General features: G+C 43.2%; 1 long non-coding RNA gene across 1 annotated transcript; it reads right to left on the bottom strand.

Annotated features, from left to right (window-relative positions):
* Nucleotides 1–1,163: 1,163 nt before the first annotated feature.
* LOC123082941 (uncharacterized) lies at nucleotides 1,164–3,960 on the bottom strand. The gene is made up of 3 exons (XR_006439162.1): nucleotides 3,393–3,960; nucleotides 2,548–2,598; nucleotides 1,164–1,594 (listed from the first exon to the last, which is right to left on the bottom strand). It is a non-coding gene; the product is annotated as an uncharacterized lncRNA (long non-coding RNA).
* Nucleotides 3,961–8,493: the final 4,533 nt, after the last annotated feature.

The raw sequence follows: 8,493 nt of genomic DNA on the forward strand, positions 1-8,493 counted from the left end.
TGGGAAGCTCATGCACAGAGAATTGATTCGGCGTGGGGACCGAGGAGCACAAGTACTCTGGCGGAATTGAAAGAAAAGTTTAAGGAGGTTTCGGCTGATTTGGCTACTCCAGGCAGATTATGTCCCTCACATGCAGAAGGAAAGATCTGTGATAGGCTTATCGAGCTATACAACAGGGAAGAAATATTATGACGTCAACGAGCTCGGGTAGAGTGGTTAGCGCACCGAGATAAAAATACACTAGATAGGCAGCGCGCCTTGGCGCGGGGTGCCGGCCCCAACGCTATGGTCAAGCAGGTAATGATCAAATAGTATGATAGTAGGAAGCCCGAAGCCTGATTTAGCACATGCATTCAACAGGACAACATATTTTCTTGTTCAAGAATAAGAATAAACTTTAGCTTATACCAAAAGCAAGACATCATTGAGTTCATCATGGCCATGAGATTATAAAGCAACATGAGTTCATTGCATTCTTGAGACCACAAAATCTAATCACCTCACATTAAGTTCAGTAGTAAGAGCATGAACATGAGATCCCCTTTTAATTTTGAAGGCGAAGACACATATCTAATACTCTTTAGTCCCTTGATTGTTATTGTGGCCCTCTTATCCGTACCCACCATCATTCGGACCGTCTCATAACACCTCCAGTGCTGAGCCTGGCCATCATGTCCTCGACCAACGTCGTGGTCCAGCATGTAATATATCAATATACCACAAAGCGTTTGTTACATCCAAAGAAAATTACAGTACTCCTCCGAACTAAGGGGTTTAGTACCTATAGTATAATTGATTCGCATGCTCATGACAAAGAAGAAACATTTAGTTCGAAGGCAAGGCAAGACAATTGATCCTCGTCAAATTCAGCAAAAACAGTTTTTATACAACACCAAAAGCAAGCCAGCAGGAGTGCGAAATAGGAAAAGCTGGCTCTCATAGGTTCATAAAAAAACGTAAACATTCAAGATAGCAAAAACTTTAATGTTGATCTCCATGTTCCAGAACCACACATCATCGACAACATAATATAACTAAAACCCAAGTAGGCCATTTTGTTATTTCTAGGAGACAAACAGAACAGATGTGTATACATCAGGACATTCAGTACCATGAAAAACAAATAGAAGATTTATGTACATATCACAACTGAGATTCTCCCAGTCCACGTCAAACATTCAAGCTAATAAATATATTCTTTATCAATTTCTCAGTATCACAATGGGTTAATAATCACTCAATGTATGCTACATGCCTTTCTCTTGCTTCACGTGAACTGAATTTCTCTGAAACACTCAGTTCATAACGATCTCCAACATTAAAAGTGAGAGGTTTCAGATCTCATCCAAACCACTTCATTAGTAATTCAATGCATCATTTTTCTCTTTACTTTGACACATTAACAATATGATGACCCGCAGGAGCTGAAAGTACCGAAACCCTTATAGCTAGGGAAGGCTAATTTGGCAGCAGCATGGCCTGCAAGTTACGTGAGGCATGGCGGGATACCCCGTCCGGCTCTGTGACAAAGGCGACCTATAAGCCAGGATGATGGGAGTAGTAGTAGGCAAACATCCTCTCTCTACTTGCGCCGCTGTCCAAGCCAAGACATAATTAAACCTAGTAAGATCTGAAACATGAAATGAAGTGACAAACAATGCAACTACCTACCAAGGAACTGAAATTTGGATGGCACGCGATCAAAAATTGTTCGAATATCTTATCAAACAATACAATGCAATTCAATTCCGAGACCACACAATCAAAACATACCTTAGGAGAGCAGGAGAGAGTGAGGCCATAAGGCAGAGAAAGCATGTAATAGATAAAAGGGGCACACAACAACCCAACAATAATGATGAGAGAATAATCCCACACTAATATATAAATGTGGCAAATGATTTTGAATTATTCTACGCATAAGAGGACAACAAAAGAAAATTAAAAATAGAATTGTCTATAAGATTAGGAGCAGTTAAATGATGCGGCTTGTGATAGGACCTTTAACCTAGCATATTGGGAAATATGCAGCATAGCTATAATGTCAATCATCAATTTTTTTTGGTCACATAACTGCACATCCTCAACGGAGTCTTGGCCTTCACAACCTAGTGTAGGCTTACACAGCCATGATTATGAGCACTTCCTCGGTATTCAACTTGCCACAGGAAAACTGAAGGCGTGTTTGAATCTTCAGTGATAGACAGGAAGTACATCATGGCGCACGGTACCAAATGACCAGAAAGCAAAAACCAAATCAGAAAAATACAAACCTAGATGCCTAAGTAAACAGAGGATGCAATTTCTTATAATTCTAAATTGTAGTATGGAGATCGCTGTATGGCCCATGCACCAAGATTCTAAGAAAAGTTGGCATAACAATCAAGCATTGCAAATACATGGTATTTTCTATCAGGGGTGCAGATCAAACAGTGGTTCATAACAACACATCTATACAACAGAAGGCACCACAAGCAAGCCAAATCAGCTATGAGAATAGTAGATAGGAAAGCAACATGGGAATAGTAGCTGAGTATATTGGCATACCTTTAATTCTCAAAGAGGTCATTGGTTTGTAACAACGGTTCGAGAAGAAAGCTGCAATAGAAAAAATAAAGATATTCTTTCAAAGAACGCCCAAAGGTTTGAGCAGGATATGGTAATAAATATACATGATATGTAAACTTCAAAACTATATAGCGAATGAGCATACTGCAGAGAGATAAATGCAGATTTGGAAGCAACATATTCATAGATCGGCAAAGTCTAATTGTAGAAGCATATCATTGCGAGACGGATACACCTACTGAACTTCTCTCTGGCCTGCACATGTAGTCTAATTGTAGCAGCAGAGGAGCAACATGTGGCACTTGAATTTATTGACTGTAAGTCGCACCACTGTAAAATACAAAGCATGGATCTTTTGCTGTTGTAACCAACTTTGTTTTCATCAACGAATTTTGTAAGAGACAGCAAAACAAAACAGCCTAGGATCTTACTTCAGAGGTACCTAACCCTACAATTAAACACATTTTTACCTCCTGGTATGATGGCTTAATGAGATCAGGATGATTTCATTTAAATAATAGGTCAATGAGTGCTCACATAACCAAGATTGGTCACTGGGAATGTCTCGTGCATAATTTGAGCATATATAGTTTACTGATGCAATTTTTTTGTCCAAGAAGAAAAAGCTTAACCATTGCATATGTTCTCTGAACTTTATGCCCATTTTTCATAAGAATATAACAAAACTAACCACTGCTCATATTTTGATGGCGGGTGGTTTACTCTCAGATTTTCTGAACAAAATCACATCTTCTGCAGCTAGCTTCTCCAGGTCCAGAAGGACAGTTGGAAGCAACAAATAAACTACAAAGAAGTGGGCGTACCTTCGGAGGAGCACACCGGTGGCAACCCGCCGTTGGCCAGAACGGATCCAGAGGGAGGCATGATGACCTTGTCGGAGATGTACACCTCCTTCGTCCATCACCACACGGGGAGGGATGACCACGCACGCCCTTCTCGCCGGTCTCGGGAAGGGCAGAGTTGCACGTCGGCGAACTGGATCTTGGCGGCCACAGTTGGATCTTGCCGGCTCGAGTCGCATGGCTGGGAAGAGGAGGCTAAGAGGGCGTGGTTGCAGCCCCACATCATATGGTGCGGCGGTGGCCGCACTCCTGCCGAGCATAGAGGAGGAGGGGAGAAGCCATCTGGTGGTGGCGAGGAGAAGATGATGCGGCGACGACGATGAGTGAGCTCGGCGGGGAAAGCAGCAGCGGTGAGCTAGGCGGGGAAAGCAGCAGCGTGAGCTAGGCGGTAGGAGAGGAACCGTGAGGAGAGGGGACGGGACTGTGGCGGCGGCGACGACTGCAAGGAAGGGGCGGGACGGGGAGTGGTGGCCGCCGCCCAGGAAAGGGACGAGACGGCGGCGCCTCTATCTCTCACGGGAAACACGAAGAGAAGAGGACGTTGGGTGGAGAGAACCCTAGGGCATTGGGCTTTTATACCTCCTGACGAAATTCCAATTATACCCTCGGCAGGACATCGGAATAACACGCGGCGGCACAAGATTTTTACACTGTTTCGATCCACATTATCTCTTTATGATCGAACGTCTCATATCTCTCCATTAGACGATCGAACGGACGAAAACGCATCAAGGACCAGATCCGACGGTCAGGAAGCGCGAATCGCTGAGGGCGTTGGGTTACTCCCAGTATGTATCTTACCCTGATACATTTTCCACCTTCGAGCAAGCAGACACCGAAAGAAAAATCAAATCATGTTGGAAAATTAGGTAAGTTCATGATTAATTCCAGTAAATAATTCATGACTAAAACAGATACTAGCATGCAACAATCTAGGAAACTAGAAGAACAGCAAAACAGCAGCAGCGGCGCACATGAAACAATAGCTGTAGAGATATATATGAACAGATGATGTTGACGTACTGTTTGTTAGCTATTATGGGTCTAACTGTGTTAATGACGATGTTGGCGACGATCTGTTGCTGATGGTGATGAATACGACGATGAGTAGCACCGCCCGACTTGGACGGAAGACGACCCGTGATGCTGAATTTGAGCAGTCGCGCAGAGCACTTCCCAAAAACCTAATTCTTCCTCTCCCGATGCAGGATCACAAGGACGAACGGTTCCGGAGACCTACTGTCCCACGCGCCGATGCATGCCGGCGTTTGGGATGAAGTAGACTACGACGATGGCGCAAGTTGCGAGATGAGGCAAAACCCTATGTGTTTTCGGTGTGTCTTTGGGCGCAGCCGGTAGCTGTATATACATTAGGACCAGAGGCGGCATTGTGTCGCGATCACAATCCCAAACCGACTTGGTTTCTAATTCGTATACTTACCGGACAAGAAATCATAAACTTGTCTGCCAAAAAATAAAACGGCAAAAGGAAGCTGCGCCCCTGCAAGGAGACGGGCCGGATTTCGGCGGACCATTCACGCGCATGTCGCACGTACACTCCCGGTACAGGATCGCAAGGACGAACGGTTCCGAAGGCCTGCTGTCCCACGCGCCGATGCATGCCGGTGTTTGGGATGGAGTAGACTACAACGGTGGCGCAAATTGCGAGTTGAGGCAAAACCCTAGGTGTTTATGGTGTGTCTTTGGCCGCAGCCGGTAGCTGTATATATAGTAGGACCAGAGGCGGTATTGTGTCGCGATCACAATCCCAAACCGACTTGGTTTCTAATTCATATACTTACCGGACAAGAAATCATAAACTTGTCTGCCAAAAAATAAAATGGCAAAAGGAAGCTACTCCCCTGCAAGGAGACGGACCGGATTTTGGCAGACCATTCACACACATGTCGCACATACGCGCCGCCTCGCCTCGCCTCGCCACGGCCCGCGGCCAGGCAAGGCGAGCGAGCGCGCGTGTGTGGTCTTCCCTTTCTCTTCTCACACACCACTTAGAGTGGTGGAGAGAACCCACTATATAAAGAGGTCCAACTCTTCTTCAACTTTCGAGGTGGGACTAAACTTTAACACCACCACTTGCCATTTTACACATGGGCCACTATTTGAGATTTCAGAAATTGCTATGGGCCTAGCCCATTAATTCTAACAATCCCCCACCAGATCTCAAATACCCATTTAGAGATTTGCCTTCTCCCACCACTTGTTTAATATATCAGTGTTTCAGCAGAGACTCTTAAGTTGAACTTATGCCTAGAATTTTAAGCTACATCCATTCACAACTTGACAATGGACTATGCCTTGAATTGCTAGTTTTGTGTGAACAGGTTTCACTCAAAGTCTTAACCAGTACCTGACCGCCAGTACGCTACCCCGCGGTTTGGAGCTTATACGTCATACTCCCTGGTCTCTTCGTGAGCTTACTAGAGATCACCTAAATCTCATAGACTGCGATGTTTACAGATGGAACTCATATAGGTGTGTTCTTTCAAGACTGCTCTATAGGACATCATCTTTGCTAATTATAGCCAATAGAACCACATTAAGGCATGTTGCCAACCTTCCTTACAGCTCTGAGCCTTACAGCTCTGAGAGTTTTGCATCTTCACTTGGAGACGGTCAATAGTTATTACTCTCCTCAGTTAACCAATAGCTTGTTCTTCCCAGATCCTAATTCACCGGATCTCCGATCACAAAGGTTGGGTTACTACGTACTATGGTGTAACATCTATGGGTCTCATACCCATCTCCCTCAATGCAATATCTATCACATTTCATGATAGTCCCTTTATAAAGGGATCTGCCAGTTTTTGTCTGTTTGAATATATGTAACAGTTATTACTCCAGAGTTTTTCAACTTCCTGACAAATTTCAAACGTCTCTTCACGTGTCTTGATGACTTCACATTATCTTCAGAATTGTTCACTTCAGCGATAACCGTTTGGTTGTCACAATTCATAAGAATAGCTGATACATGTTTTTCAACCACAGGCAAGTCCATCAGGAGCTCACGCAGCCACTCTGCCTCAACAGTAGCTGTGTCCAAAGCAGTTAGTTCTGCTTCCATAGTTGACCTCGTCAATATGGTTTGCTTGCAAGACCCCCATGACACTGCACCAACTCCATGAGTAAATACATACCCACTTGTTGCGTAGAGTACATCAACATCGGAGATCGAATTTGAATCACTATATCCTTCTAGTACAGCAGGATGCTGAATAAGTAATTTTGTAACTCATAATACCTCTCAGATAACGCAAGACCCTTTCTAGTGCATGCCAATGATCATCACCCGGGTTGGACATGAACATACTCAGTTTGCTCACAGCAAAAGAGATATCAGGTCTTGTAGCGCTAGCTAAGTACATGAGTGAACCAACAATTTAAGAGTATATCTTAATTGAGCTCTCATTTCTTTCTTGTTCTTTCTGAGTGTCACACTGGGATCATAAGGTGTTGGAGAAGGCTTGCTATCCATAAAACCGAATCGGTTCAAGACCTTCTCAACATAGTGAGATTGCGTTAACGTAATCCCACTCTCATCCTTAATAAGTTTGATGTTTAGAATTACATTGGCTTCTCCCAGATCTTTCATGTCAAAACTTTTTGATAGAAAAGACTTGAACTCATTAATTGCATTAATGTTTGTACCAAAGATCCATATGTCGTCCACATACAAACATAATATGACACTATTGCCCCCACCATGGCGATAGTAAACACACCTATTAGCCTCGTTAATGAAAAATTCTGCAGAAGTCAGAGTTCTTTCAAACTTCTCATGTCATTGCTTAGGTGCCTGTTTCAGATCATACAGAGATTTTAACAACTTGCACACCTTTCTCTCTTCAACCTTTACCACAAACCCGTCAGGCTGATCCATATAGATTTCCTCTTCCAACTCTCCATTGAGGAAAGCTGTCTTTACATCCATTTGATGAATGATAAGACCATACGAGGCAGCCAAGGAAAGTAACATGGGGGTCATTCTAGCAACAGGTGAATAGGTGACAAAGTAATATTTTCCTTCTTTCTGAGTGTAGCCCTTGGCCACTAGCCGCGCCTTGTACTTGTCAATAGTACCATCAGGCTTTAGCTTCTTTTTGAACACCCACTTACAGCCCATAGGTTTACAATCATATGGTGTATCAGTTAGTTACCAAGTTCCATTAGAAAGAATTGAGTCCAACTCATTATGAACAGCTTCTTTCCAATCATCTACATCCGGAGATGCATATGCCTCTGCAATCGTCTTGGGTGTGTCGTGCACAAGGTATACAATGAAATCATCACCAAAGGATTTTGCAATCCTTTGTCTCTTGTTCCTTATAGGAACTTCATTGTTATCCTTCTCAAGGACTTCCTCATGTGATTGTTCGAAATATTCATTAGTTGTACTAGATTCAGGAATTATCTCAGAAGAAAATCTAGCAATGCTATGCATATCTTTCATAGGAAATATGTTCTCAAAAAATGTTGCATCACGAGATTCCATTATAGTATCCACATGCATATCAGGTACTTCAGATTTTACCACTAAAAATCTATAAGCAATGCTCCGTTGAGCATACCCTAGAAAGACACAATCCACTGTCTTTGGTCCAAGTTTGCGTTTCTTAGGAATAGGAATATTGACCTTTGCCAAACATCCCCAAGTGCACAGATAAGAAATTGATGGTTTCCTCCCAACCCACTCCTCATAAGGAGTTTTCTCCTTATTATTGTTAGGAACTCTATTCAGGACATGATGTGAAGTCAATAGAGCCTCCCCCCACCATGCCTTAGATAAACCAGCAGTGTCTAACATGGCATTCACCAAGTCAGTCAATGTGCGGTTTTTCCTCTCGGCAACTCCATTTGATTGGGGTGAATAGGGGGCGTCCTCTCATGAATAATACCATGTTCCTCACAAAATTCATCAAATACTTTGGGAAAATACTCTCCATCACGATCGGACCTAAGACGCTTGATCTTTCTCTCTAGTTGATTTTCAACTTCAACTTTGTAGATTTTAAAGTAGTCTAATGCTTCATCTTTAGTTTGCAAC

The sequence above is a fragment of the Triticum aestivum genome, chromosome 4A (genome assembly GCF_018294505.1).
Source record: "Triticum aestivum cultivar Chinese Spring chromosome 4A, IWGSC CS RefSeq v2.1, whole genome shotgun sequence".
Classification (NCBI taxonomy): Eukaryota; Viridiplantae; Streptophyta; class Magnoliopsida; order Poales; family Poaceae; genus Triticum; species Triticum aestivum.